At 42.3% G+C, this 22,288-nt stretch overlaps 1 long non-coding RNA gene across 1 annotated transcript in view; it reads right to left on the bottom strand.

The window, feature by feature from the left end:
* LOC125451410 (uncharacterized) overlaps window positions 1-22,288 on the bottom strand; it is a 114,190-nt gene that overhangs the window by 4,467 nt on the left and 87,435 nt on the right. The window contains exon 2 of the long non-coding RNA XR_007247292.2: window positions 6,248-6,285. This is a non-coding gene — a long non-coding RNA (uncharacterized LOC125451410). The remainder of the gene's footprint in view (window positions 1-6,247; window positions 6,286-22,288) is intronic.

Genomic DNA, 22,288 nt, shown 5'->3' with positions numbered 1-22,288 from the left:
CCAGTTTGGAGCAGAATTTAGATACTTGTCAGTAGAAACCTTTGCAGCTTCACAAACCTTTGCATTCTTCTCAGGAAACTTCACTTTTTCCTCTCCAAAGAGTTGAAACTGATCTGGACACCTTCTAATATGATTTATTCAGAGCAGCAGCGACTGCAGATGTTAAGCTTGCTATTTCTTTCTGGACTGAGGATACAATGTGAATCATATCATGATACACGCCTGCAGTATAATTCTAGCTAATTAGCCTGTTTAAGTAATGAATTCCAAAACAGATATGGGGAGGCGATGGCCTAGTTGTGTTAATCCAGGGACCCAGATAATGTTCTGGGGACCCAGGTTCGAATCCAGCCATGGCAGATGGTAGAATTTGAATTCCATAAATATATGGGTTTAAAAATCTAATGATGACTGTGCATCCATTGTCAATTGTTGGGAAAAAAAACCCATCTGGATCTAATGTTCTTTCAGGAAGGAAACTGTCATCCTTACCTGGTCTGGCCTACATGTGACTCCGGACCCACAGCAATGTGGTTGACTCTTAACTGCCCTCTGCACAATTAGGGATGGGCAATAAATGCAGCCTACCTAGCGACACCCTCATCCTGTGAATGAATAAAGGAGGAAAATTCAGACTGTGTATCATAGAGTTCATTGGCCTTCCCCATGTTCCAACCTCTGCTGTTTCAATTTTCATGCAACACAGAAACAACAATAGATGATGTGAATCTGCAAAGACATTTCTGGCCTCACTGTAAATTTCCAGGATTAAGACCTTTATGACTTGCAATGTGCATCTTTACCAGCATCTCGAAAGGTTTAGTGTCATTCCAAACCATCTCAAGCACAATGATAGAATGCCAGAACCAGATATACTTCCAATGCTCCTCGGTGGGGAGGGAGGCGAGGGGTTGACTCTGAATTTAAACTTCCTCGCCTACGTTTTCAACTCTGACTCTAATATTGATTTCAAAGTGAGAGAAAATATGATGGAGATGTCGAGAATGGAATCCAAATACTGAAAGGAGAAAGCAGAAGCATTAGTGGTTGGGAAAAATGTAGAGACTATCCCTCTAAACCTTCCTTATTCATGTGCTTGTCCAAATGTCTTTGAAATGCTGTAATTGTACCTGCATCTACCACTTCCTCATCTGTGAACAACGCCAAAGAAATTAATGCCATTTTATAACAATATAACGGGGAGAATTTGAGTACTCACATTCAACCAAAATTGTGAGAAGCTAGTTATTGGCATTAGTCTGGATGTAACAAGCATCTACCTAGTCTAATGCTTGGCAGTTGACATAGTCTTATGCTGTACATATTCCATATTAAGACCTACCTTCCCTTAACTCGCAACTTCATTGATCTTTACTGACTACGGTTAAGTTGATGGAAATGAGAAACTCAACCCCAACCAGCTGCAAATGCACCGATGTCATATTGAACTGAGGCAGATTTGGGGACAGCTACATAATCCACTCTGGAGACAAAATCAGCAAATATACTCTGCATGTGAGGATCTGTGCCTCAGATTTTGTCAGTAATTTGGATTTTTTGGCTGTGGAGTCATGTTTCCTGGGCCTTTGGAAAGCCAGCAGTTAAAAGGAAATAGGAGATTGAGGTTAGTTGGCTCACCGAGCTGGTTTGTTGTTCCACAGATGTTTCGTTACTGTGCTTGGTAACATCCTCAGTGCAGCCTCTGATGAAGCGTCGGTGTGTTTTCTCGCCCGGTTTTTAAACTCTGGGGTCCGTTGCGATGGATTGCCTCACTTCCGGGTTTCGTCCATAGTGGGATGTATATGGGGTTGAGTTCAATGTGGTTATTAATAGCTTGCTTCGTGGAGTGACATGCTTCCAGGAATTCTCATGCTTGTCTCTGCCTAGACTGTCCCAGGATCTTGGTGTTGTCCCATTTGAAGACGTGGTTCTCCTTGTCGAGATGAGTGAGTATTGGCAATGTCTTTTTGTAGCCATCATCGGAGGCTGCATTGAGGATGTTGCCCAGCACGGTAACGAAACGTCTGCGGAACAACAAAACAGCTCAGCGAGCCAACCAACCTCAACCCACAACCCAAGCTATGGATCTACTCCAAAACCTTAAAGGAAATAGGAGTTGCTGGATCCAACAGGTAAGTGTATTTTCAGCACCTGCTTGTGAGCCAGGGAGAGGTGAGCCTTGTGACTTCTCCAACAAATCTTTCATGTTTCCCTCAACTTTTCAGCTCCAGATACACCTTGCAGTCATTCAAACCCTCTCAATTGCTCCACTGTGATTTCTCCCCTTCGCCTGACACCTCATTCGACAGTCTCCAAATATCATCTCCCGGACATTTTTCCCTCTTTCCTCTCCACCATACTCCAAGTTCACCTCCATCAACTAACCCTCAGTTTACCCCACTGCCAGGGACAGTACCCCCACTGCTGCCTTGTACTGTAACCTTTCCTTCCAGGCATCTGGTCTGACTGTAAACTGGTTGGCTGCATGGCAAGAATTGGAGTTTAAAAATTCCAATGAGATTCTATCATTAAAATCTGTGTTTCCAGGTTTCCAGCTGCTGACAAATGCCCCAACCCTGTCCTCTTCCTCTATCATTGTAATCACAAGGGTTTTGTTCATATTCAGAACTGCCTGGGGAACACAACATCATGCTGCTGTGATTGGAAATTATTACGTCCCACAGTGGAGTTCCAAAAAAACATTTCAACTTTATTTTATTTGTCATTTTGGTATTTAATTCTGCCTAAAGTGAAGGCGTACTGTTCTTGAATTCTTGGCAGATAATTTGTGGATTGCTGTTTTAATTAAGGATCAAATTTGGGAAAGAGCAAAAATTCAATTCTGCCAAATATGGGTGAACTGGATGACCAAATTTGCATTTTGTTTCCATTAATATTTTCCAGAAGGACAAAACGCACTTACCTGTTACAATTTCATGAAAATAAAGGCAATTTCAGACAATCCAATTTCACACATGATGCAGCTTAAAGCACCTGAGGTTGTATTGTCAACAAAGCTTTTACTTCCTGGGCTTTTGTTCTTTAAATCCAGCTGCGGTGTACAGAACGGTGTTTGTCTGATCCCTGTTCTGTGAATCTTGTGTGGCCTGCACCTGTAAGCACTGACCCTAACCCCTACGACCAGGCTCCATTCATACCGATAATATAAAGCTTTCCTTTGTTAACCTGTTTCTGTACTTGCTGGCTGGTCTGGCCTGGAGAGTACCATCTGGTCTGATTGGAGAAAACAGCTTTTCCACAGCTGGTTTCCTAAAATCGTAACCAAGTCCACAGTTCCTTGTGGTTTGGTTCATTTACAAAAGCTTTCATGAAATTATCTCAGCATCGGATTCTTGAGAAGCTCTTTGAATACTTCAACAGGAAACAAACCCAACTGGGTAACATTTGTTGCTCATCATAACAGACTGTACAGCACACAGAGAAAGCTGATGATTTTGCCAAGGAAATGTATTAATGCCAACTCATGACTAATTTTTTGTGTAATGTGTGAAGCACCTTGTTTTCATTTATTGCCCATCTCGCAGTGGCTCTGAGGACGTAAAGAATCAAACACACAATGTGGGATCAGATTCGCATATCTCATTCAAGAGAGCAGCAGCATTCAAAACAGAAATACAACATACAAAGATTTTTTGAGAACCCTAAACTGCATTCAAAATAATTTATTCTGGATTATCTAGTATATGGATTTTTAAGCTTTTCATTGATATATGTATATGTTCGAAATTATTTCCCCATAGGTCTGAAAATGGACTGATTTGACAAAACAGCCAGTTTCTGCATTGTGATTTACATTGAAATACAAAGAAAACATAAGAAAAACTTTGGTTGAAGATTGAAGTGGTAATATATTTAAAAATAATGCACTAGAAATATCTGTTGGGCTGCTGGTAAAGCTAATGCATGTTGATTTACATTCTTGTGAAGCAGTGTTAGAGAGAAGATTTCTCTCAGGCTCTAAAGGAAAAGGAAATTAAAAAATTGTACTTTTAATAAATGGTCTAAAGTGTTTTGCATCAATGAAATTTTTCTGAAATGTAATCACTGTTGTAATGTAGGAAGGAACAGTAGTAAATTTCCATGGAACAAAACCTGATGAATCAACACTTAAATACATTACCAGATAATCTGTGTTTCATTAATGGTGTGGATACATTGCCAGCACATCAGGTGAACTCACTTAACCTTCTTTAAGCATTGCCATGAGATCCACTTGAAAGATCAGACAAATTAGTAATATCTTGCTTGAAAGATGGCACCTCCAACAGTCCAGCACTCTCTTGAAGCTGCAGTGAAGCAGCAGTCTGACTTACAGCCTTGAATTCCAGGAGAACAGCATAAACCTGTAATAATTCAATGTGCTATTGCTATGTTACTCATCCAAGGCACATGGATTCCATTTACTTGAAGATCTCGTGGGTCTATTGATTGAGAAAAGTAAAGCACACAGTACGAAGTAATTGCTGAACACATCCCTGGTCTAGAGTGCTGCAATGCAGAGAGGCTGTGTGGCCTCTGGTCACATGAGGACTCTTTGCCCCTCTGTGTATTGAACACTTACATCAACACTGCTCTTAAAGTGATCATACAGCATCCCCTTTGTTTTGAAGGATAAATCTCACACACTACAAGTTATAGTATATCAGCATTGGACAATAGCAATGTTGTTTAAACAGAGATTAGGATTGTAAAATTTGACTACACAGTCTTGGGGAATTATGAATAGTTTTAGTGGTTTGAAAACTGTTCAAGATGTTGTTACAGTCTAACTTTCTGGAGATAAAGATTTTGCCTTTTGTTGTTCTCAGTCTTCAGACACGTTATCACTATGCCGACTGTTATCCTAAAACTGCAAGGTGCTATCATTGTCTGAGTCTATCCTTTTGAGTCCATTGTGTGTAGTTGGTGTGTTGTACACTTAGCTGGTTTCTGCTCCCCCTCAGCATGGCTCAACTGGATGTCATGATTTTGTTAGACCTGGGGTGACTGAGCACTTTGGAAATCTCTGCACATTCCAAATTCCAAATATGGTGAGTATGCTTCAGTCCTTTAATCCTGCATTGAGCTGAGGTAGGTCTGCACCTGCAGGGCAGTCATGAGCCACCCTCATCCGACAAGGCGTCAATCCAGTATCTCGGAGAAATTAGACAGCTGGTAAGATCATTCTCACTTGCTTTATGAACCAGAGGATACGTGATTTAAAGTTGCATACCATTAGCTCAAAGACACCATTTGATCTGGGACATATCTGGAGTCATGCTTCACACATCCTCACTGAAGTTTTGATGTCACTGTTGGCCACCTGCCAGTTTTTAAAAATTCATTAATGGGACTGAGTTTCATTGGCAGGGTCAGCATTTACTGCCAGTCCCTGGCTGACCTTGAGAAGGTAGTGATGAGCTACTTGCTTGAACTGTTGCAGTCCACCTGGTATAGATAGACCCACAATGCCACTAGTGAGGGAGTTCCAGTGACACTAAAGGAACGGTGATATATTTGCAAGTCAAGATAGTGAGTGGCTCAAAGGGGAACTTGCTGTTGATGGTAATCCCATGTATCTGCTGCCCTTATCCTTCTTTTGCCTTCTATGATAACATTCAACTGTATCTTAATCATTAGTTATTTTTGACTAACATTGGTCCTAATTATGCTGCCCAAAATAATCAATTTTGAATCCATTTTGCTGTCTATTTGTAAAAACCATGGAACATCTGTATCCTTACTCAGCTGGCAACCTGCTCAGTGTATCTAAGTGGGTCATTTTGGTACCATTTCTGCAACAGATGTTAAGTTATACCCAGTATTTTCACTAGGGGTTTTTTGTTGGAGTGGCCAATTGTCAACGGTTTGTGCCAAATCATTTTCAGTGGCTTGTGATCAGTGAGCTGCTGATTGAATAGATAGGTGTGGAATCTTCTGATCCAAAGTATGGAAGCAAGTGCTTTGTGGTCAATGTTGGAGGAATTAGATGATGATTGAGATCGGTTTTGGATTTGAATGCAATTGGTTTGCCAACTTGTACGCTCTTAGCTCTCACTGCCAAGGTTCGATTTCTAGGCTTACTAGAGAGACTCGAACATTTGTTCATGGTTCTCTTACCATATTTAGAGTAGATCTAGATCTAGGAGGTCTCTCAGTGACAGTGCTTTTTCAGAAAAGTTCAAAATGTCAGGAAGTTGAAGAATTCAAGGTATCACTATAGGATTTCTTGTGGGTAGGCACTTACCTGTGACATCTTTGACTTTGTCTTGCTTGGATTGGAGTCTGCAACAGGAACATAACTAAAAATGATTTGATTTACATTCATCTGCCACTTCTTGCTGTCAAAAATGAGTCCTTTGTGGTGAGTTACTGGCATTAGTAAGCAATGGTTTCAATTATGCTCTTCCTTGGTTTCATAACCTACCACAATATCATTTTTGACATTTTCCATGCATTTTCTGCAATTCTATCCATATAATGGTATAGATTTTGACAAACAAATGAACAGAAAGGTAATCCCTAGAAACAATTTCATCCAAATGGTGTTCTGAAGCTACTTACTTTCAAGATTTTTTAACTAAGTGAACTTTTAAAAATATCCATAATTGTTATTCTAGCTTGCAAAAGAACTTAGCTCCAATGAATTTGGAACTCAACTTTTCTAGCATTGGAACCTGTGTGGGCATCTCTTTAGGAAGACCTTTACACATCCCTGATCTAAACATGCCCTATTTTGCCGGCCTGGTACAGTATTCATATAATTGAACCTCACCAGTTTGTGAGGTGATGCACATGATGAATAATGCCACCCCATTCCATAGTATCCAGTTTGCTTTGTTTTCTATGTGAATACTGTATTTTCTTGGAGGGTTAATCGATTGAATTGCATCTTCCCTGAGGCGCAATAAAACATCACCTTTGAATTTCTGATGGCATCAAGCGTGTCTGGGCACAATTGTTGTAAATCCTGGACTGACGAAATGTGAGTATTCCTTGGCTCTTCTGCTGGTTAGTCACAAGTTGTGATCTGTACACACTAGTATGCCTGTCAACCTCTACTGTAAATGTACTCAACGACTGAGCTTCCATATTATCCTGGGGTAGAGAATGCTAAAGAATCATGGAGGGGCAGATAGTGTTTAATATAGATAAATGTGAAATCAGGGCAGGACTTACACAATTAATGGTAGGGCCTTGGAACCAATGGTGAAGCTTGTGCAGATTAAGATTGAGTGCTAATAGGTGAGCAGCACAGCACAATAGAGCTCTCTGGCTTGGTTGGCCATTGAAGTCTCTCCATCTCTCTGTAAGCAATGCTGCTCTGCTCTGGCCAGTGAGGAGCCCAATATCCACTATCCCCTCCTTCCAGTGCTGCTCCTGGATCTCTCAGCACAGTTATGGACCAATTATTTCTGATAGGAGACAAAAGGAGGGACTGGGGATGACAGAAGTGGATGCAAGAGCAGTTAATGGTGATGCATAAGCAGGACAGGTGATGAGAGGTCTCTAGTGAGTGAGTAAGATGTACTGCGGGCAGTTAGGAATGATGAGGTGGTTGAGAGTTGTTGAGTGGATATGAAGCATTAATATCGAGGGTTATAGTCCATGAGCCTTGGTGAAATGCATATGCAGTGGCAGAGTTAGAGAGGGTAGGGGTCCTATGTGTGAGAGAGAACAGGGAGAAGATGATGGCATTTAACAGTTGCAGAAGATCATTGATCTTCTTTCTACACTGAATGTTCCTTTTCACCCAGAAGACAGACTGCATTCTGCATGCAGAGTGGCTTGGTCTGGTGGCATGGCAGTCTGTTGGGGAAAAGTCTTTCATCCTCTCCGTCACCCTATCCACCAAATCCTCCAGGACCTTATCCACAATGTGGGGAACTGGTTATTCTTTCTTCTGGGTCACATCTTCTATTCTTAAGGTCAAGGCCCCATGTATGAGGGCTCGTCCTGGTTTGCAGCTGGGCTGTAAATATGGCTCCAGAGGTAACTATGCTGGAAGTGTCATGGTTCACTTGAGTAGTGAACTCGAAATCAAACCCCACTATTGCCAAAGTCACCACAAGTGTGAAACGATTTAAACAAACAATCTGAAGTCCCCAATTTACTTAACTGACAAACTCAGGTTAAAAGAAAACACTCTGATGAAGGGTCTAGGCCCGAAACGTCAGCTTTTGTGCTCTTGAGATGCTGCTTGGCCTGCTGTGTTCATCCAGCTCCACACTTTGTTATCTTATAAAAGAAAACACTCACCAGGTTTTGGTACTAAACATAAAAACAGCTGATTATTGCGAAATGCTTGTTTTTAACTGAATGCAGAAAACATGTAAAAATTCCTCTCGATAACTTCGCTCTACATTTCTAGGAAATTCTCATACATAAATAAACAGGCGCACAAAGGCATGATGAATCCATAAATATTACGTGTGGGGAAGAAACAAAACAAAGTTAGCGCAGCACAGTTCTGGCAACAGTCTGGGTTCTCATCAGTGGGATATTTTCCTTCAATTCTCTTTTCAACTTTGTGAGGAACACCCAATTCTCAACGTTTCATTCACTGGTTCAGGATTCATCCTTTCAGCGACTCTGAAGGTAGTTTTTTTTTTCACTTTGTCCTCGCAAGAAGAGAATTTGCAGAGACAGAGAGTGCTACTCAGGATTTTCTTTTGCCTCTCCACTCACAGAAAGGAGTGAGAGAAGAAAAAGCTTTCTCTGTCAAAGGTTGAATGTTTGTGATGTAATGTCTAAACTTTCTGCCCAGGAACCAATCAACACATACACACACACACCCACACCCACACACACACACACGTATACACACAAGCATGCATGCATGCACACATACAGATGCACATACATACATGTACACAAAAGATAGACACACACATACACCAATGCGTGCGCACACACACAGACATTTGCGTACATGTACACATGCATGCACACACAAGCAGACAAACTAACAGACATACTTATACGTATGCATGTACATACACACACATGCACATGTATACACACACATGCACGCACACACACACACACACACACACACACACACACACACACACACACACACACACACACACACACACACACACACACACACACACACACACAAGCAATCAAAAGTCTGCCACTGGACAAAACTGTCTTGAACATCTACCCGAAGTGTCTGGCAGCTGCCCCACTGCTTGAACAAGGCCAACCTGGAGATAAAACATGCTATGGGTTCTGGTAACTCCAGTTGGTTTAAAACCACATTTTTCCATCATCCCTTGATCAAAACCTGTACTTTTCGCCATTTGTAAGTCCACAGCCCAAAAAGTAAAAGTGATCTTTACAAAGGTTCATCTTCTGCTGTGTAATCCGCTGAGAAAATATCCAAACCCCACTTATATAATTACTGATAGAAAGAGCAGATTTTTGCATGTAAGGAATTCGGTCTCAAACGTACCAGAATGGGCATGGTGAAAACCACTCATTGAAACATTTCAAATGCAATATGGAACATTCTTCTCCAAGGGTCAATTTATCATATGTTTAAAATAGATTCTAGCATGTTCCGTCCTGCTGATGTCTGTACTTCCCTGTTTTCACTCTCCCTTCCTTTTCAAATAGTGGGTGATATTTGCTACGTTCCAATCCTGGTGAACTGCCACCCAGAAGATGGCCAGCCGGCCTGCAGGGGAACATGGAAGATGAACGTGAATATATTGAGGAACTCTAAAGGGATTACAGAAGCTGGAGAACCGTGAAGCTCCTCTTTGAGTCTCTCTCAGCTTGGTAGGAAACTGTCAAGTGGAACATCAAGAGGTTCCTTATCCTCAAAGTTATTCAGAAGACAAGAGAGAGGCAGGGGAAATTCTGCAAACTCTAGAAAAGCATGCAGAACCCACTACAGCTGCAGATGATGGGATTGATTTCGTGGAGGACCTCCAGGAGACAAACAGCCAGCAAGGCTTGCTCTTTGTCTTGGACGCCTCCAAGATAATCTTCCAGTCCAGGGTCCCCTCCATGGAGCAGGATGAGACATGCTCATGTTTCTTCTTCCAGAAGGCACACAGAGAGAGGTCTGTGCCCAGCAGCCTGCAGGAAGAAGCTGGATAAACCTCAGCACTGTCATCTCAGTCTGACATGCTGAGGATCGGCAAATCCTTTTGTGCCGCTCTACATGGCACAATGCCCACAGACAGTGTGGCCTCCCAGTCAGTCCAGTCCTCTATCATGGAAGTCTCCGGCAGCACACAGGACAGGCTGGGTCAGCCCTTATCTCTGGATGAGCTGACCAAGGCCCTCGAATCCTTAGAAAAGAATATAACTCCGGGAAATAACAACTTACCGTTCAGGTTGTATTTGGCTCTGTGTGACTTGATTGACCAGGACCTGCTGGAGGTATATGAAAATATGCTTCTGGCAGGCATCACGTGTGAGTCCGTGAGGAAAGGTATTAACATCCTTATGCACAAGCGGAAGGAAAGAGGGAGGAATTTAGAAATTGGAGACAAATCTCATTGCTGAATGCAGACTACAAAATCCTGTCTAAGGTCATTGCTAATTGGGCCAGGTCTGCTCCTGGATTGGTGATTCAACCCAACCAAACCTGTGCTGTACCAGGCAGGGCAATCTCTGAGAGCATCATGCTCCTCAGGGATACAATTGCCTACCTGCAGGACAGGGATTGGACACCTGCCTCATCAGCCTGGACCAGGAGAAGGCCTTCGACAGGATATCACACACCTCCATGAGATGTCCTCTCCAGAATGGGTTTTGGGAAGCGAATCTGCAATTGGATCCGACTGCTCTACACCAACAATGTTAGCGATGTCTCAATCAACATGCGGGAATCAGAAAGCTTCCCAATCAGATCTGGAATCCAGTAGGGCTGCCCACACTCTCCTGCTTTGTTTGTGTGTTATATAGAGCCTTTTGCTGAATCCATCAGGAAGGATGAGGGCCTGAGAGGGGGGATTATTCCAGGCAGCGGAGGCCTGCAGGTCAAAGTCTCCCTGTACATGGGCAATGTTGACATTTTCTGCTTGGATCTGCTGTCCGTGAACAGGCTAAGAGTTTGAACTGGCCTTGGAAGCCCCAGGTACATTGAGACAAGAATGAGGCAATGTTCTTTGGGAACTGGGCCAATAGATCCCTTATTCCCTTTTTTTATCAGGATAAATATCTCTGAAAATGCTGAGAATACGGTTCAGAGAGGTCGGGGCATGTGCAAAATCTTGGGGGAAACATATTGCCAAGGTGAAGCAGAAACTGATCTTTTAGGATCCCCGCTCCCTCTGCATTGGGGGTAAAAGTGAGGTCATCAGGTGCCTGTTGTTGGGCATGGCACAGACCTGGACCATTCCCTGAAACTGTGCCGTTGCAGTCACCTGAACCATCTTCCACTTCATCTGGAGGTTCACAGGAGGGGGAAGAATCTGCCCAACACTGCCCTCATGCTGATGGCCACGTTTGTGTGCAGCTGCACCAACTGTGCGTAGACCCTCAGTATGCAAACATCAAGTGTACTGAGGTTCTACTTATCCCTGGTGTTTCAAAGGATGGGGTTGGCCTCACTACCATGGAATGTTCCAAGTTCAGTATCACCTGTCTTTCATAGAGAAGTTTGCAAAGTAAAGCACCTTTCACCACAAGTCCATTAGGAAATGGTCAGCACGTTGTATCCTCAAGACCCTGTTGGAAAAGGAGGGGGTGGATCCTGTTCCCTAGCAGACTGTCAATATCATCTGGCAGAATGCCTTATTACCAGAGCTTTCCAACAAACACCAAGACATCGCTTGGCTGCTGATGAGAAGGGGACTACCTGTGAGACTCTTCATGTACACCGAGTCAGCCTGAGCTATGGCACACTGCCCTCAAAGGAGCCAGGGCGGGCGGGGGGGTTAGTTGAGACTGTCGCACATCTCTTGCTGGCTTGTGCCTTTGCAAAGTACATCTGGAGACAGATGCAGCAGTTTTTGTTGCGTTTCATCCCAAGCAGCTCCGTGATGCAGGACCCTGTTCTCTCCAGTCTGTTCCCTGGGACACACATTGAGGCAAACATTGACCATGCCTGCAGAACCATCAACTCGGTGAAAGATATTCTTTGGTCTGCTTGAACTTTGTTGGACTTCCAGAACAAAGTGTTGACCCCGACTGGCTCTCACAGACTGGCACATTCCAAAGTCCAGGACAATGTGCTGAGGAATGCACTACAGCTTGAGGTAGTGCTGCCAAGGTGCAGTGGGGAAGTCTTCCTGCCGAAGGTAAATGGGGGTCTGTTCACTTATCAGACCACCCAGTGCCTGGAATGCATATAAGTACAGTTTTGTTCAAGTAACAAATGTATTGGGTTTGTTTATTGGATAGAGTCAAACTCTAATGATTGTTTGTTTCGTCATATGCTACTGTAGAGAACTGGACTGATTTAGTGACTATGTATGTATGTATGTAGAGATTTTTTATGAAAAAAGCATTTTTTGAAATAAAAAGCTAATGTTGATTACTGTGCGTATTACTTTATAGTGGCTATGCACACATGTAACTGTGCAGTCTTGAGGGAACATTGGTTTCAGGGACTTATCAGCACTCAGTCCCATTAATTTGTCTAACAAAACCTTCCAATAATTACTAATTTCCCTCATTTCCTATTCTTCCCTTGTCTCTTGGATGTTTAGTTCTGGGACTTCTCTTGTATCTTCCTCAGTGAAGGCTGACCCAACAGAATCATTTAGTTTCTCTGCCATTTCTTTACCTCCCATTATAAGTTCTCCCAGCTTTGCCTGTATTGATCCTACATTTATCGCACCTAAAGTGCTCTTTTTCTGCACCTGAAGAGGCTTTTACAGTCCATTGTTTTGTTTTTTGCCAGTTACTTCCATATTATATTTCATATTCCCTTCCTTTATCAGATTCCTGATAATCCTTGGCTGTTTTCTAAATTCCTCCCAAATCTTAGATTTACTATTCTGGCAACTTTAAATGTCTTTGTTTTTAATAGTGTACAACCATTGACTCTCTTGATTAGGCACAGTTGACTGACTTCTTAGGGCTGGGATTGGCTCATAAAGAAATGTATTGTCGCTATAAAGTAAGCAATAAATGCTGAAACTGAAAGAGTTGTTTCCCAAACCAGTTAAGCAACAGCCGGACACACTCATACTCACAGGATCATACTGTACACAAAATGTTCAAGATAACATCATTCCTGACATGTTTGAAGGAGGGGAATTAAATCATATTGCCTCGTATGATTCAGCCATTTCATTCCAATGGTTCCTCTATCAGCCCGAAAACTTAATGTGCATCCGTATAAAATGTTACAATAACTTGCCTTCATATAGCACCTGTATGCTCTTCAGACATACGTGCAGCATTACAAGAACAAGTCTAAAGTGATCCCTAGCTCTCAGAATGCTCATTACTCCCTGCCATGCTGGCTCAAAGCCTTTGACTCCCTTCGACAGTCGTTCTAATTAGCCTGAGTCTTGCAGATTCAAACTTCACCAGTAAGGGCCATCTTAACGAGTCCTCGTTCACTAACCCTCATAAAGTCCTTCTGATTGTATCCCCTTCATCTCCAACTATGCCTGAAATCTCATGAGCATGCTGCCTTGATTTTTAACACAAAAAACAATTCTTCCGTACTCTTCACAGCAGGAGTTGTTTTTTTCCTCTGTCTCAAAATGTAGCTGTACCATGTATGAAAGTTGTCACTTGATATTTCAATTGGTTTCTTCTGAGTTTCTTTCCCCATGTCAACCGGACTGTCTCTAAGCAGAAATAGCATGACCTCACTAACGCCTTTCCAGAACATTCTACATAGTTCTATTCTTCTCTTTCTTATGATAAATATAACACCCTAATATACATAAGTGGACATTTTCTGAAGAAGGGTCTCGGCCCGAAACGTCAGCCTTCTTGCTCCTCTGATGCTGCCTGGCCTGCTGTGTTCATCCAGCTCTACACCTTGTTATCTCCGGCTCCAGCATCGGCCGTTCCTGCTATTTCTGACCCTAATATTCATAACTGTCTTGCAGAGTCTTGCATTTGTAACAACATGACTATAGGTTTGGTCAAAGATGTAGGTTTTTAGTTGTGTTCTGAAAGGCAAAAATGAGGTTGAAAGATGTAAGCAGAGAACTTAGGGTCTTAGCAGCTGAAAGTATGAACAACAGAACAGGGCAACTATAATTGGGCATATGCAAATAGGCAGAATTAAAAGGACACGGATATCTAAGAGAGGAGATTAGAGATGGGAGGGTTGAAAAAAAAATACAGGTACCTGAAAACAATCATGAAAATTTTGTACTTGAGACATCTCTTAACTGGGAGCCAATGTTGGCTGTGCTTAGAGGAGTAACAGATGAATGAGATTTGTTGTGAGTAAATGTACGAGTAGCAGATTTTTGGTTGACCTCGAAGACCACGTGAGGAATGGTAATCCAGAGACAATATTCAAAGCGTTTACCTAAGGGCATTTTTCAAATTTTGCTGGGGCCAAATCAATGTTCATTTCCGTTCTACCTGCTCTAAATTTAAGTAAAATACAACTTTCATCATGTAGCAGTTACTGAGTGGACAGAATGAAAAGAACTTGGGGAAAAAAACACTCTACTCTGCTTCATGGGAGCAATTCTTTGAATTTGGAAGGATAAATTATGCCAGACTGTAAAGCCTTTCCAATGTATTCACACAGATGGCACTTCGGTCCAGTATGAACCAAACACACAAATATGTAGATAATAAAATGTGAGGCTGGATGAACACAGCAGGCCAAGCAGCATCTCAGGAGCACAAACGCTGATGTTTCGGGCCTAGACCCTTCATCAGAGAGCCAGCAACCCCAGAGGAGACAGCCACACTGAGCCCTGCCGCATCTTCACCATCCCCCCAGACCTCCCACTGACTGAGGACGTACGGTCAGTCCTTAGCAAGGGGCTCACCTTTGTCCCCCTACAACCACACATCAATGAAAGCTCTCTGATGAAGGGTCTAGGCCCGAAACGTCAGCTTTTGTGCTCCTGAGATGCTGCTTGGCCTGCTGTGTTCATCCAGCCTCACATTTTATTATCTTGGAATTCTCCAGCATCTGCAGTTCCCATTATCTCTGACACAAATATGTATTTTGACAGATTAGATATAAAACCGAGACCTAGTGGATGTAAAATAACCCAGATCATTAATAAGAAGAGCAAAGGAGTTCTTTGGATAGTCTCATATAATCTCCACCACTCGGTCTCTTGCATCTGTCCCAGTTTACTGCAACAGCAACTTACTCACCTTTTCCTGCAAATATTTTCTCTTTAGATAACAATCTAATTCCCTTTTGAGAGCCATAATTGAAATTGCTGCCTCCACAGTCACAAGGAGTCAATTCCCAATCCTACTCACTTGCTTCATGAGAATAGTTTTCCTTACGTTACCTTTGGTTCCATTGCTAATCGCCTTAAATCAGTGTCTTTGACCCTTCTTCTACATCCCCCTCACCCCCTGCCCAACCCTGCCATTAGCATCAATATCACCAATTCCCAATCATTTTCAGTCTGATGAAGGGTCAATGGACTTGAAGTGTTAAGTGTGCAGATGCTGCCAGACCTCCTGAGGTTCTCCATCACTTACTATTTTGCTTCTTCAATTGAAAACAGTTTCTCCCCAACTACTCTGCCCATTGCCCTCATGGTTTTGAACACCTCTATCATGTCTCTTAATTCATTCTTTCTAATGAGAACAGCCCTTTTTTTCTCCAATCAATCCACCTGATTCAAATTCCTCTTCCCTGGAACTATTCTCTTGAATCCTTTAGCAGCCTCTCTAATATCTTCACAGGTATTAGCACGTGTGCCAAGAATTGGGTACAATTTATGATGAACCAGGAATGTGTAGAAAGTCATCAAACAGACATCCTTTTGAACTTACCAGTTGGGTGAGAAACTTTAGAGTGACGAGTTGGGCTGATATTTCATTGAGTTGAGTGTCTGCAAAGGATATTGTCTGCAAAAGAACTGAATCTATATTTGTGCTGTTTTACACAAATAGCTTTGTTTTGTTTCTATTTTGTGAAATAAACATATGTTCTTTTATTAAAAGTATATTGGCAGTTTCACGTGAACATGTTCAGTAATTGATCACTATGTTAACCAAATTGCAAGTTTAAAGCCTATTAAGCCAGGTTTTATTTTGAACTTATCTAGTACAGTCCTGTAATATCATCAGCTGAGATCATATCTCTACCCTGTTCACAATGCTTATGGCTTTTATGTCATCCACAAATTTTCAAATTGTGCCCCGCATTTTCACGTCCAGGTAATCAGTATCAAGCAAAAAATCCACATCTCATTTAACTGTTCTTTGAGCAAGCCTACTTATATCATGTTGTAGCCCAATAAATAATCATTCATAGCATTCCCTGCTTTATATCACTCAATAAACTTCATATTTATGCTGCCAGTGTTTTATGCATGAGAACTATTTTTGCTTACAAGCTTGTTGTTTGGCACTTTTGGAATTCCATGTAGACCAAATTAACCCCACGTATGTTATTCATTTCTTTGTTATCCCACTACAGTGCTTAATCAATTTAGTAAAATGAGGATTACTATTAACAAGTCCTTGCTGTTATCCTTAATCAATCTACATTTGCCAAGTGACTATTAAACTTGTCCCAATTTGCCATTGCTAAAAGCTTTTATATCGCCAAATTCATAACCACATTAGTAGTGGCTGGACTTATTCTTTTTTTTAACAGAAGTGTAACATTTGCAGTTCTTCAATCCTCTGGCATCACCCTACATCTAAGAAGGATCGGGAGATTATTGTTTGTGTAATTTTTGCCTTTGCATCTCATCAGCTCCCAACGGCTTACAAACTTTAAATACAGTAACCTTTCTAATACCTTGTTTTTATCTTCTTTAGATGATCCACTGTCTGAACTTTCTCTTTTACAATTACTTTGGAAGCATCTTTTTCCATGGTAAAGATAACTGCAAATTTTCATTGTGTATGACAGTTATACTCTGTGCCTCTATGCACAGATCCTTTTTTGTGTATTAAATCAGCCCCACTCCTCTTATTACCAAACGTTTACTTTTTTACACCTTTATAAGAATTTTGGATTTCTTTTTATATTAGCTACCAGTCTTTTGTCATACTGTCGTTTTGATTCTTTCTCTTTTTTTAACTTTCCTCTGAACTTTCATTTGTATCAACAACCTAATATGTGCACTGTATATGTTTTTTTTTCGCTTCATTCTACACTCTACCTCATTACTCAGGGAACCTTAACTTTGTTCTACCTTACTCTCTCATGGGAATAAAACTCAACCGTACCCAAGCCTATGTAAAGGTAAATAAAAACCAAAAGAACCGTGGACGCTGTAAATCAGGAGCAAAAACAGAACAGTTTCCAAGGATGGGTCACTGGACCTAAAGTGTTGGCCCTGATTTTTCTTCATGGATGCTGCCAGGCCTGCTGAGCTTTTCCAGTAACTTTTGCTTTTGTTGCATATGTAAGGGTAAGTTTGCCAGCCAATATTGAAAGTTGCTTTCTAAATACAAGTTCTCTCTAAGCATAGCACCAGGTACCTATAATAGACAACTTTAAAAACCAAGTAGTCACTATGTAAGCTAATATAATAAACTAAGAAAAGAAATTAAACATTTTGCATGAAACATAGGAGATGTTCAGTGTCTTGAGCCTGCTCCACCATTTGGTACAATCATGGCTGATTGAACAATTCTACAGCTTTTACTCAGCTCCTCCTCATAACCCTGGAGACCAGTGTGCATCAGAAAGGGAAATTAAGGTACACGAGGAACAGTTTTTAAGGTTAAAGACGGTCTCTGAGTTCTGATCTGCAGTCCATTTGCAAATGGATTTGTACACAAGGCCAAACACAATGCAGGATGATATAAAGGATATAAAGCCTTCCTTGTACATTTTCCCCTCAATCCTAGCCAGGTCTACAAATTATGTATCAGCCATAGCTGAAGAAACAGACCCCCTACCAACATAGCTCTGAATGTGGTGCTGCAAATACTTATCACGTCTGGGAATGATGGCTCTTTCCTCTCTGTAATTTTTCTTCACCACTGCAACATAACTAAGACTGTCAATGCATGAGTTGGAGAGAATAAAACATGTGGGTCTTCTTTTTGATCTTTTCACTCCTATAATTTTGCATCTAACTTTATCCCCTAGCCCTAGCTGGTGGCATGCTGGATAAGGATCCATCACTGTCTGATACTTTGCTAACTGTTCATTTTCTTGGATGAGCTGACGCACTGAGTGATTGTTCCCAGGTGATTCTCCCCTGGGGGTCCATCAGAGCAGATCCTGGTTGTGCTGTTTGCTCAACATTTAAACATACAGACTTCCAGTGGGAGTTAGTGCCTGACATTTGAGTGAAGAAACCCCTGGCTGACTCCTTACCAGTGAGCCCAATGTGACTCATTCTAGCTTCCCCACCACCCTGTCTGGCTAAAGCCAGCAAGTTCACCACAACCCAACAATTAAAGGCTGAAGCTTCTTGTTCTCACGCTGCAGCACTACTCTGCGCGCTTAGTCAGCCAGGCAGCAGGAAGCTATTTCTTGCACTTCAAATGAAATTATCTTCTGCATAGTGAGTGCTTCATTCCCCATTCATATAGATCTTAATCTTTTGCTGTCTAGGTTCCTCAGCCTGCATGCATTTATGTTGCCTGTGTACACTTGCGCAGCCAGACAGACAGACTGCTACTTACACTGCGATTTTGGAAAATTTAAATTAAAAAAAAGGAAGCATTGTTTATGTCTGAAGCTGTACAATGATGCATGATTTATTACAGATGACAAAGCTTTTGTTTGTAAAGTTTATTTATATCACAGTGTAGAAAGCAATGAAAGAAGTATTAGAATCTGTTGATAAGTCAAATGAAGCACAGTCACACAGATTACAAATGACCCCAGGTATAATAATGACGTGTATTGAATTCACTGGTTTTAGTGTGCTGATGGGAAGGGTGTTTTCTTGGTTAGGATCTAGGGTGCTTTCTTCTGGTTTCTACTAGCTCTTAGGGTTGAAAGTGTTTTAACAGCCAGTGAGGAAAGGATGACCCTGATTGCAAGATCACTTCTCCAACTCTACCGTTAGATAACCAATCAAAACTCAATAGCCAGGCTTACACTTGAGGAAAGGAGTCCCCAGCGGATCACGTTGGACATTGCAAGGAACCAGATTCTTCAGACACAAACTGGCAAGAAGATAACTGGAAACCATGCCATGGACAACATGATCCTGTAACATATGGGATAAAGGATAGCATAAAGAGAAAAATGCAAAATAAAATAAATTACAAACATTGCTGGTATCTTAATTTGCCTTCAAACCATCTAGAAATAGAACTGATTGTGGAATATGAAGAATATTTTATGTGGAATTACACAATGCTGGGTGTCAGTCTTGGCTTAGGGGCAGAACTCCCAACGTTAGATCAAAGCTGTGGATAGGGGCCTCAATCTAGTGATGTCAACACTTATGTTAACACTCCAGTGCAATCCCAGAGGAGTTTCATTCTGTTGATGGTGCCACTATTTGATAAACTAAGATCCCATCTGCCTGTTCCAAGGGTTTCAAAAATCCCACAGCATTTGTCCAAGGAGACTTCAGCTGAGTTCTTGTGACAAACTTTTATCTCTCCCTTTCGGGTGCTGAAAGGCGGGGAGAACACAAAACAAACAGCTAGTTTCTTCCCTGCTCTTTTTGGTCAGTACAGACATGACGGGCTGAATGTCTGCTTTCTGCATCATAAACTGTCTGTGGTCCTATAGACTGAAAGGCAACAAATCCCCATGATCCAGTGATATTCACCCAAGAGTGTTGAGAGAGATGGTGACAGAGATGCGCTGATGTTCTTCATCAAAACTCTGCAACGCTGCCTGCTGATTGGAAGGTAGGAAACGTTAATTCCCCCTGTCTAAAAAGGAGGAATAGAAATAGAATTATGTCTGTTACCCTGTTGTTGGAGGGAAAATACTAGAATCTGTTCTAAATGATGTGGTTACTGAATATTTTGAAAACAATTGTCTGATTGGACAGAGTTAACATGGATTTAGGAAGGTGAAAGCATGTTTGACAAAGTTCTTGGAGTTTTGAACGTGGCACTAGCAGACTCAATAACAGCAGGATGGAGTGAGTGGATACATTGTGTTTGGAGCTTTGGAAGGCTTTTGATGAAATCTCACACATGACATCAGGAAACAAAGCTGAAGCACAGGAATTGCGGATAATGTACTGTCACAGGTTGTGGATTGACTAACAGACACCAAAGGATAGGCATAAATGAAATAAAAGCTGCAAGTGCTTGAGAAACTCAGCAGGTCTAGCAGCATCTATGGACAGAGAAACAGCTAACTGTTCGAACTGAAATTTACTTCATTTGGCAATATTGTGTCAGGTATTTTGTTGGGATTTTCATCACAATGCCTAATGATATCTCTCAACCAAACATGCTCTGTTAACTACCTACAGCATCCCTGAGATATCCCTCACATCTGAATCCAACCCTATCTTACCATGACTCATTCTCAGAACATCTTGCCATCCATTGGGCACCCACTGAAAGGATGACAGCCCTTGCACTCACACCATTTTTAAAACACAACTGTGCACCCGGATAAGCTCTTGAGCTCTGAAGCTGCCCTGCTTCAGTCAAGGGCATTTCCAAAAGATGTCAGAGAAGGGGAAGATGGCACCATGATTCTATGTGCTGGCCCTCAGAGTGGTGCAAAAGAGGCGCACCCTCTTCCCAGTGTAGTGGCAGAGGAGGATATGCCAGCAGGCTGTGTCAGGCAGCCAGGTCTGTGATTGCCACAAACTGGAAGAATGGCCATCAGTGCCATAAGTGCACTTCTGTGTGCTGTGCCCAGGTAAGTGCCACACTCATCTCTGCTACATCACACTCACTCTATCTCTGCTGCGGCACCCACCAGCCACCAAGACTCATGCCCGACCTATCTCACTGATACCTACAATAGCTTCCCTTACCCAATCTCACCATCCACCAGCCTCCCACACTACTAACCCTGCATGCCCTCTGCTCAGTTATATCGGGCATCTCATTGTTTTGTCCCCCAACTGCACCAGCACTAAGGGCTGTGCAGCTCCATTTCGTCTCACTCGCTCCCTCCCAGCCGATGACAGGGCAGAAAGAGCCAGGACAGGTGTATGGGGATGCCTGACATTAACTCTTCTAAGAGGAGAGAATCCTGGCTCTCACAGAAGACTGGGGCAGCTCCTGTTTGGATGTTGAAACATCCATGTCCTGCCAATTGAGTAAGTATCATTCTTAATCCTACTGCACCTCTTACAGTGCCCGCACTGTCAGCGTCATTCATTGCAAACCATATCTAACCACTGGAAACAAAGCCTAGTCTCTCTTTTATCTTGGAGGAAAACCCTGTCCTTCACCAGAAGCCATCTCCTCAAGCTCTGATGGTGACTGCTTCATTATTAACCAGTACATTATGTCCAAATTTGGGCACGATGCTGTGGGAATGATGTGAAGGTATTGGAGAGGGTGCAAAAACAATTCATGAGAATAGTCTATCCATGGGGTGCTTCAGTCAGATGGAAGCAAGGGCTGTTCGCCTCAGAATGAAGAGGAGGTTTGATCGAGGTGTCCAACATCGTAAAGGCAAATGGACAAAGCAGGTAGAGAGATACTGTTCCAAGGGGAAGAAGGGTTCAGAACCAGAAGACTCTGACTGAAGATGAATAGACCCGAAGGCAACATGAGGAAAGTCATCCTTATGGGCCCAGTGATTAGGATTATATTGAGAGTATGGAAGCAGCAGTTACGATCATGGTTTTCAAAAAGGAATTTGATTTTTATCTTATGAAGAAATAATTGCAGATCAGAGTGGGTGAGTTGCTGTTGCAGACAGCTGGCACAAACAGAAAGGCTATAGGAAGGATAACAAAGTGTGGAGCTGGATGAACACAGCAGGCCAAGCAACATCTCAGCAGCACAAAAGCTGACGTTTCGGGCCTAGACCCTATATCAGAGAGGGGGATGGGGAGAGGGTTCTGGAATTAATAGGGAGCGAGAGAGAGGTGGAGAGAAAGATGGATAGAGGAGAAGATAGGTGGAGAGGAGAGCATAGGTGGGGAGGTGGGGATGGGATAGGTCAATCAGGGGAGGACAGACAGGTCAAGGAGGCGGGATGAGGTTGGTAGGTGGGAAATGGAGGTGCGGCTTGAGGTGGGAGGAGGGGATAGGTGAGAGGAGGAACAGGTTTGGGAGGCGGGGACGA

This window comes from Stegostoma tigrinum, chromosome 5 (genome assembly GCF_030684315.1).
Source record: "Stegostoma tigrinum isolate sSteTig4 chromosome 5, sSteTig4.hap1, whole genome shotgun sequence".
In the NCBI taxonomy this organism is placed as follows: Eukaryota; Metazoa; Chordata; class Chondrichthyes; order Orectolobiformes; family Stegostomatidae; genus Stegostoma; species Stegostoma tigrinum.
Note: the sequence above shows the minus strand (reverse complement) of the source record. Positions and strands in the feature narration are given on the sequence as shown.